The 10,000-nt window shown below is 40.6% G+C and overlaps 1 protein-coding gene across 1 annotated transcript in view; it reads left to right on the forward strand.

Moving 5' to 3' along the window:
* Positions 1 to 897: 897 nt before the first annotated feature.
* The window catches only part of ppp1r16b (protein phosphatase 1, regulatory subunit 16B), a 70,160-nt gene continuing 61,057 nt past the window's right edge, over positions 898 to 10,000 (forward strand). Inside the window, exon 1 of the mRNA XM_084129096.1 lies at positions 898 to 1,004. The gene's annotated coding sequence lies outside the window, so the exon portion shown is untranslated. The remainder of the gene's footprint in view (positions 1,005 to 10,000) is intronic.

Raw genomic sequence — 10,000 nt, forward strand, 5'->3', positions numbered from 1 at the left:
GGGGGCGGGGTTTATGCAAATTTTAGGGTTAGTGATGTCACTAACCCGGGAGGAAGCTCGTGTAGTCTCTACCAGCCGTTTATTGTAGTCCTTAAAAAGCGATTTCTGTAAAAGAAAATATCTTCCTTTGCTTTGAACGTTGAGCGTCGTAACTTTGCAGATGTTGGTTATGCTCAAACAGCCACATTACACACTAACTAAAGTTAGAAAAGTGAAATCAAAATCAACCACCCTTTAATAAGTTGAATATTAAATTCCATAGTGTCATCTAAAAATAATGATAACTCTTACCTAGCATGCCCTATATCCGAATGAGAAGCTTCTGGAACAAGAACAAATGTGGGCGTGGCTTGGTTTTGTCCGTGGGGAATTGATTGGATGGTTGTGGTTTGCTATTGGTGGATCTCATGTGATTGACAGGTTGCCCTGCCCTTGCGCCAGTAAACACGTCACCAGAGAAGAGTTTCATACATTTTGATTTTTGCAAGTTTATTAACTATAATTTGATTTGGGGCATTAAAACTGAATGTCGGTTTCTATAATAAGAACCTACTTTATCATTAAACTTTTAATGCTGCTTGCCAAATTTCACATTCATCTTAAAAAGATTCAGTCAGCAAAAGCCCTTACTTAGTGTTTTGTAAAAATAAAAATCCAAGCTATTTTGTCTTCAAAAACCCTCATAAACCAGTGAGAGGGCACATGAATAATAAAAAAAGAATATTATTTATTAATAAACACTGCAATATTCCATAAGAAAATAAGAATGGTCAATTTTGATTTCGTGAGGTGACTTTAAAGACAACGTCAGCAGACAGACAGACAGAAATGTTAAGAAGATGAAAGTAATTTCCTGTAGGATGTGAGTGAATTGAGCCGCTGTTTTTGGCCCCGCCCGGAAGGAGTGACTTGTCTGAAGCTCGAGCTCCTTCACTTCACGCGCCACACATCAGCGCACTTTCCCGCGATATATACATTTGGAATATAACGGCTTTCGGCGCGCGGTAAGTACACGTACACGTCACCATGGATTCTGCCGCTAGAACTTATTTCCGCGGGAATCTCTGCAGGAACTGTTGGAGAGAAAACAGCCCGAGCTCGACGCCTCATCGGCGGGTATCGGAGTCAGACACGGGAGGGAGGAATGGAGGTCGTTCCAGTCTCGTTCCTCAGCAACTTTGTGAACGCTTGTGTTCGTTAGAAACGGCTCGTTTTGCTCGTGTACTTTCTTACTGCGGCATTCGCGCGCGATGCGGCTTTAGCGGTGTTTCTGTCCGACTGTGTTTGGTCTGAGTTGTTGGTCAAGTTGGCTCTCAGTCAGGGGGATGTTGTGTGTCTGTATGAGGATGAGCATTGATCTGTGATAAATCAATAAATCGATATTTGTATTGATCTGAGACGCGCGCTCGTACAATGCGGGACCGTTATTTTTGTCATCGATTCTGACGAGACGCCCGTCGCTGTTTTCTTCGTAACGTCGAACTGTGTTAAAATTATCGTTTTGTTTATCTTTTGTAAAAAAGAATATTGTTAATCATGTGTTTGATGATATGGTATGATTTGTTCGCTACTACATCAGTAAAGTTATGTCAATCAGAACATGACATCCTGTGTTTAGTTTCCACATAAAACATCTGTGGAATGTAAACAGAGTTAAAAGTCTCTGTGGTGTAAGGGTGGTAATACCATGGTATTTTTATATGAGTGCTTAATATTACATTTAGACTTCAAAGAATACCATGGTACGACCAAGGTAAATGGCCCCAAATCCGTGTTTTTTTCCATAGTGCATTTTTCTCAGTGAAAGAGACTCTTTATGTCCTTCACCTCAGTTAAAATCATTCATGATGACTCAGAAAATATAATCTGAAGTGTGATTTTTGACATCCAAACAAATGTAGGATTTACTTTGAATCAATTTTCATCAGAAATCGCTGCTAAATTTGACTTATAATTACATTAAAACACAGAGTTAAACATGAAGTGAACATGAAATTTGAAGTAGAAAGACTAAAATAATAATCATGGAAACTGCAGTTTTAAGGAGAAAATACTCAGCAATGGTGTTGACTTATGAATTTGCACATGGTTTGTCTTGAAGCATATTAAAAACTAAAATAATAATCTTGGTTTAAAAAACTGAGTGCAGACAGAACAAAGTCGTTTATCATGGTTTACATCAGCTGCAGTTTCCTTTACCTCGTAATAGACTTGCACAGATAACGGCTACTGGTTTTTAATAGGTTGCTCTGCATTGTTTGTCTTCTTTAATATCGAATGCCTGTAGAGACAGATAACCTCGCTCAAGAACGTTCCTCTATTGAAGCCCGATGTTAAATTGAGATGTCAGTTTAAACACCCTGTTGAAGACGCTGTCCTTTAAACAGCAAGGCGTCAGTGGCATTTGAGCTTCTCTTTTGATCAGGTGCTTTTGTGAGAGTTTTTGTGACCTTTAAATGCTTTATGAAGTGTTCAGGTACATGTGTGTGTGATCGAGGCAAATCTTCAGAGTTTGGTTCTGCCTGTCTGATCAGTTTACCTGCGGCGCTGTCTCGTATGCATACACACACACACACTGGCAGCTGTCAGACGGACACATTTTATCTTCTCTGCTGCAGACGTCGCCCCCATTTTAGAGTTGACATGAAAAATAAATTCACCCTGTCTGCTTTCCAGATGCATTAATCCTATTGGGAACGATTGGAGCTGCACCATTCGGGATAAATCGAGAATCACGATTATGTTTGTTTCAAATCGAGATCATGATTCTATGGAAGCTTGTTTTTGCCACAGAATAAAAAATAAAAAAGGTAATTGCGAGTTATAAAGTCAGAATTGTGAGATATAAACTCGCAATTCTGAGGAAAAAAGTCAGTTTTCTTTTCTTAGAATTGGACTTTATAACTCGAGTATATAACTTATAATTGCGAGTTTAGGCCTATATCTCACAGTTCTGAGAAAAGATGTCAGAATTACGAGATATAAACTCGCCATTGCGAGATATAGCCTAAACTCACAATGCGAGGAAAAAAAATATAACTTATATCTTGCAATTCTGAGAAATAAAGACAGAATTGCGAGATGTAGGCTAAACTTGCAATTGTGAGATAGAAAGTCGCAATTATAGTTTAAAATGTTATAATCTGGCGGAAATAAGCTTCCATTTGATTCTGAACAGACAAGAGACAACTAAACAATAACGTAATTTACTAGAGGTTCCTGACAAAATGTTAATTGCTACAATCTGTTTAAAATGTTTAATTACGTTGAATGAGTTATTTAAAAAAAAATCGATTTGAATGAATGATTCAATGACTCACTTATAAATACTTTATTGGATGACTTGGCATTTTTGAACAAATCTCTTGAATGAACGAATGATACAACATCCCCTTTCAAACATAGTCTTTACTGGTAAATTACCGGTAACAGATGATGTGTGATCAGGACTTTTTCAAAAATACCGGTAAACTGGTTCCAGCAATTTACGTGGCGTTTAAAGATCATTTCCGATGACTGACATCACAGAATTTACCGATATTTTGCTGCTGGTGTGTGAATGGTCTCTTGTGTGAACAGCATATTTGTGTATTTACCGGTAAAGTAATTCTGGTCATTTTATTGTAATTTCCAGGATTGCTGTGTGAAAGGGGCTAATGACGAATACATTTTTAAAAGTCACTTGTCGCCACCTACTGGTGTAACAAATCATAAAAACAGCAAGTGACTGTTCGCGTCGATCTGAACGGATGCATTAACATCCGATCATTCAAATGAAAATGTTTTAAACTGTTGTACCAAACATCGCACAACAAATTGAAGTCCCTACCTGATTGCCTAATTCTAATCATAACCCCTCCTCTAATCATAACTCCTCCTCCCGTAATCATAACTCCTCCTCTAATCATAACTCCTCTATTCATAACTCCATCCCTAATCATAACCCCTCCTCTAATCATAACTCCTCCTCTAATCATAACTCCTCTATTCATAACTCCATCCCTAATCATAACCCCTCCTCTAATCATAACTCCTCCTCTAATCATAACCCCTCCCCCACAACTAATCCCAAACCTACCAATACTAGATGGGTAATAATTCATATTCGTCTTGTTGTGAACACGTCTTTGGTTAGTTTCTCTCTAGTTTGTTTGAAGTGTCCCGTGATGATCGCTCTGATGTTGTTGATGTTGTTAGCATGCATATGCGTGTCAGTGTTTTGATTTGGTGTCGGCGTGCGAGTTTGTGCTGATGAATAATTCCAGCGGCAGAAATGAGATTGTTACTCATGTAATATTAACAGCAGGATGTCTGGGTAAAGCAGACGTCGTCTTTATGAATTAATATGCAGTGATTGACATCAAAAGCTGTTTTCTAAAGCGATCCTCACAAACACATGCGGCTGCATAATCTGCGTCTGCCTGCAGTCGTTGAGTCTAACACTGACCGGGTTTGTGCTGCTCTAATCTGAGCACAGCCCTGTTTATACCGCGGTTTACAGATTAACGTGGGTGCATCGGATTAAGACTGTGTGTGTGTGTGTCAGTGCATGTGGATGATGCAGGTTTTTTTGCAATGCGACACACATTTCAGTGATCAAAGTCAGCGTGCAAAAAAGATCATTTCAAAGCATCTTAATAAACAGGAAAATAACAGCATCAATGATGCAAACTTCATCAGATATGAAGTCAATAGACTTATTTTGTAACTTTTATGTCACTCTTGTATTACACAACAGCTGATTAGTTGCATTTGCATTGAACTACTCTATTTTCTTCACGAATCCCCTGTTTTTCTGAGCCATGACTCTTAATTTTTGTCTTTTCTAGGCAAACTTTGCTCACATCAGCACAGGGGCTTTTCCATTCTATGTGTCAAAAGGCTTGTCACACTCTAAAAATACTGGGTTAAAACCAACACAAGGCCTGGGTAAATATAGGACACGTGGGGTTCATTTTACCCAGCAAATTAGGTTGTTTATTTAACCCAGCATACTGGGGTGATTCATTTTTACTATAGTACTAGCTTTTTTTTAAAAAAATGTTTTTTTTACTTCATACATGAATGAATGTTTACGGATTAACTTAAATCCTCTAAACTAAAAAAAATAAATAAATACTCCACACAACCACTGGTTTGCATGATAATTCCTTTATTTCCGATCATATGTAAGCAATAAGGTACGAGAGGCTGTGCTGTATCGTGAATAAGTAACGGCTGAAGGGCGTTGTTAGGCACGACGCGAAGCGGAGTAACCCTTCAGCCGTTACTTATTCACGATACAGCACTTGCCTCGAGTACCTTATTGCTTTTATAAAACGGTTGCCACACAATACAAATATTAAAGCCGAAAAATATTTATCTATGCAACTTTCATGAAGTAAAATCACTAAAAGCATTCCTTCCGCTGGAAAAAATAGTCCCTGACCGTAAACAGCAACAGAAGTTACATACATTATTTCGCCAATAGATGGCGGCAAAGACTGTCTTATGAATGAGTCAGTCGGTAGAGAAGACTTTTATATTGTAAAGACTCAAACTTGTTTTCACGGAGAAGGAAGACGCAACTGACAGATGACACGGGAAAACCCCTTAACGGTTAACTGTTAAAAGGACAAGATATCGCAGCGGACATTCAAACGGATTATTTTATTATGAATATAGGACTGACCTGAAGGAAAATGCAATGTCTACTGTGAATGCAGGTAACTTTACACTCGCTTTCTCGATCTCTCACAATACTCCACTATAGCTTCAATGGACAATATCAATGAGATCGCACATGTGTTTAAGTTGCTAAGAGTGGTTGCTAGGGGTGTTGTAGTGATACATAGAACCATTGGGTGAAGCGGTCATAGCCGTGTTTTATCGTGAATAAAGCACAGCTATTGACCAATCAGAATCAAGGATTGAAACTAACCGTTTTATAATTTACAGTATAACATATTTTATATAGTTTTAAATACATACTGTATTGCATACATTTAAGCTCATTTAACAAATATTATTAGTGGAAATTAAACATTTAGAAGTAATTCAAGTGTAATCGATCAGTCTCTATTGTCACGTTTCCACCATAACGGTTGCTTTGCATAAAATTAAATGATATACAGAACAATAACAAATTTATAGATAAAATAAAATGCATCATTTGACGGAGCTGCACTGCTCTCTCTCCTGAAGAGGTCGCAAAAAGCCTGCGATCAATAACTCAACCCCTGGGTTGTTACGTCTGACCCAGGAACTGGGTTACACAAAAACTACCTAAACATTGGGTTGTTACGTCTGACCCAGGTTCTGGGTTACACAAACACTACCAAAACACTGGGTTGTTACATCTGACCCAGGATCTGGGTTACACAAAAACTACCCAAACACTGGGTTGTTACATCTGACCCAGGATCTGGGTTACACAAAAACTACCCAAACACTGGGTTGTTACGTATGACCCAGGATCTGGGTTACACAAACACTACCAAAACACTGGGTTGTTACATCTGACCCAGGATCTGGGTTACACAAAAACTACCCAAACACTGGGTTGTTACGTCTGACCCAGGATCTGAGTTACACAAAAACTACCCAAACACTGGGTTGTTACGTCTGACCCAGGATCTGGGTTACACAAAACTACCCAAACACTGGGTTGTTACATCTGACCCAGGATCTGGGTTACACAAAAACTACCCAAACACTGGGTTGTTGCGTCTGACCCAGGATCTGGGTTACACAAAAACTACCCAAACACTGGGTTGTTACATCTGACCCAGGATCTGAGTTACACAAAAACTACCCAAACACTGGGTTGTTACATCTGACCCAGGATCTGGGTTACACAAAACTATCCAAACACTGGGTTGTTACGTATGACCCAGGATCTGGGTTACACAAAAACTACCCAAACACTGGGTTGTTACGTCTGACCCAGGATCTGGGTAACACAAAAACTATCCAAACACTGGGTTGTTACGTATGACCCAGGATCTGGGTTACACAAAAACTACCCAAACACTGGGTTGTTACGTCTGACCCAGGATCTGGGTTACACAAAAACTACCCAAACACTGGGTTGTTACGTATGACCCAGGATCTGGGTAACAAAAACTATCCAAACACTGGGTTGTTACGTATGACCCAGGATCTGGGTTACACAAAAACTATCCAAACACTGGGTTGTTACATCTGACCCAGGATCTGGGTAACACAAAAACTATCCAAACACTGGGTTGTTACGTATGACCCAGGATCTGGGTTACACAAAAACTATCCAAACACTGGGTTGTTACATCTGACCCAGGATCTGGGTTACACAAAAACTACCCAAACACTGGGTTGTTACGTCTGACCCAGGATCTGGGTTACACAAAAACTACCCAAACACTGGGTTGTTACATCTGACCCAGGATCTGGGTTACACAAAAACTACCCAAACACTGGGTTGTTACGTATGACCCAGGATCTGGGTTACACAAAAACTATCCAAACACTGGGTTGTTACATCTGACCCAGGATCTGGGTTACACAAAAACTACCCAAACACTGGGTTGTTACGTCTGACCCAGGATCTGGGTAACAAAAACTATCCAAACACTGGGTTGTTACGTATGACCCAGGATCTGGGTAACACAAAAACTATCCAAACACTGGGTTGTTACGTATGACCCAGGATCTGGGTTACACAAAAACTACCCAAACACTGGGTTGTTACGTCTGACCCAGGATCTGGGTTACACAAAAACTACCCAAACACTGGGTTGTTACGTATGACCCAGGATCTGGGTTACACAAAAACTACCCAAACACTGGGTTGTTACGTCTGACCCAGGATCTGGGTTACACAAAACTACCCAAACACTGGGTTGTTACATCTGACCCAGGATCTGGGTTACACAAAAACTACCCAAACACTGGGTTGTTACATCTGACCCAGGATCTGGGTTACACAAAAACTACCCAAACACTGGGTTGTTACGTATGACCCAGGATCTGGGTTACACAAACACTACCAAAACACTGGGTTGTTACATCTGACCCAGGATCTGGGTTACACAAAAACTACCCAAACACTGGGTTGTTACGTCTGACCCAGGATCTGAGTTACACAAAAACTACCCAAACACTGGGTTGTTACGTCTGACCCAGGATCTGGGTTACACAAAACTACCCAAACACTGGGTTGTTACGTCTGACCCAGGATCTGGGTTACACAAAAACTACCCAAACACTGGGTTGTTACATCTGACCCAGGATCTGAGTTACACAAAAACTACCCAAACACTGGGTTGTTACGTCTGACCCAGGATCTGGGTTACACAAAACTACCCAAACACTGGGTTGTTACATCTGACCCAGGATCTGAGTTACACAAAAACTACCCAAACACTGGGTTGTTACATCTGACCCAGGATCTGGGTTACACAAAACTACCCAAACACTGGGTTGTTACATCTGACCCAGGATCTGGGTAACACAAAAACTATCCAAACACTGGGTTGTTACGTATGACCCAGGATCTGGGTAACAAAAACTATCCAAACACTGGGTTGTTACGTATGACCCAGGATCTGGGTTACACAAAAACTACCCAAACACTGGGTTGTTACATATGACCCAGGATCTGGGTAACACAAAAACTATCCAAACACTGGGTTGTTACGTATGACCCAGGATCTGGGTAACAAAAACTATCCAAACACTGGGTTGTTACGTATGACCCAGGATCTGGGTTACACAAAACTACCCAAACACTGGGTTGTTACATCTGACCCAGGATCTGGGTAACACAAAAACTATCCAAACACTGGGTTGTTACGTATGACCCAGGATCTGGGTAACAAAAACTATCCAAACACTGGGTTGTTACGTATGACCCAGGATCTGGGTTACACAAAAACTACCCAAACACTGGGTTGTTACATATGACCCAGGATCTGGGTAACACAAAAACTATCCAAACACTGGGTTGTTACGTCTGACCCAGGATCTGGGTTACACAAAAACTATCCAAACACTGGGTTGTTACGTATGACCCAGGATCTGGGTAACAAAAACTATCCAAACACTGGGTTGTTACGTATGACCCAGGATCTGGGTTACACAAAACTACCCAAACACTGGGTTGTTACGTCTGACCCAGGATCTGGGTTACACAAAAACTATCCAAACACTGGGTTGTTACGTATGACCCAGGATCTGGGTTACACAAAAACTATCCAAACACTGGGTTGTTACGTATGACCCAGGATCTGGGTAACAAAAACTATCCAAACACTGGGTTGTTACGTCTGACCCAGGATCTGGGTAACAAAAACTATCCAAACACTGGGTTGTTACGTATGACCCAGGATCTGGGTAACAAAAACTATCCAAACACTGGGTTGTTACGTATGACCCAGGATCTGGGTTACACAAAACTACCCAAACACTGGGTTGTTACGTATGACCCAGGATCTGGGTTACACAAAACTACCCAAACACTGGGTTGTTACGTATGACCCAGGATCTGGGTTACACAAAACTACCCAAACACTGGGTTGTTACGTATGACCCAGGATCTGGGTTACACAAAACTACCCAAACACTGGGTTGTTACGTCTGACCCAGGATCTGGGTAACACAAAAACTATCCAAACACTGGGTTGTTACGTATGACCCAGGATCTGGGTAACAAAAACTATCCAAACACTGGGTTGTTACGTATGACCCAGGATCTGGGTTACACAAAAACTACCCAAACACTGGGTTGTTACATATGACCCAGGATCTGGGTAACACAAAAACTATCCAAACACTGGGTTGTTACGTCTGACCCAGGATCTGGGTTACACAAAAACTATCCAAACACTGGGTTGTTACGTATGACCCAGGATCTGGGTAACAAAAACTACCCAAACACTGGGTTGTTACGTATGACCCAGGATCTGGGTTACACAAAAACTACCCAAACACTGGGTTGTTACATATGACCTAGGATCTGGGTTACACAAAACTACCCAAACAC

This window comes from Abramis brama (assembly GCF_963993115.1).
Source record: "Abramis brama genome assembly, chromosome: 11".
In the NCBI taxonomy this organism is placed as follows: domain Eukaryota; kingdom Metazoa; phylum Chordata; class Actinopteri; order Cypriniformes; family Leuciscidae; genus Abramis; species Abramis brama.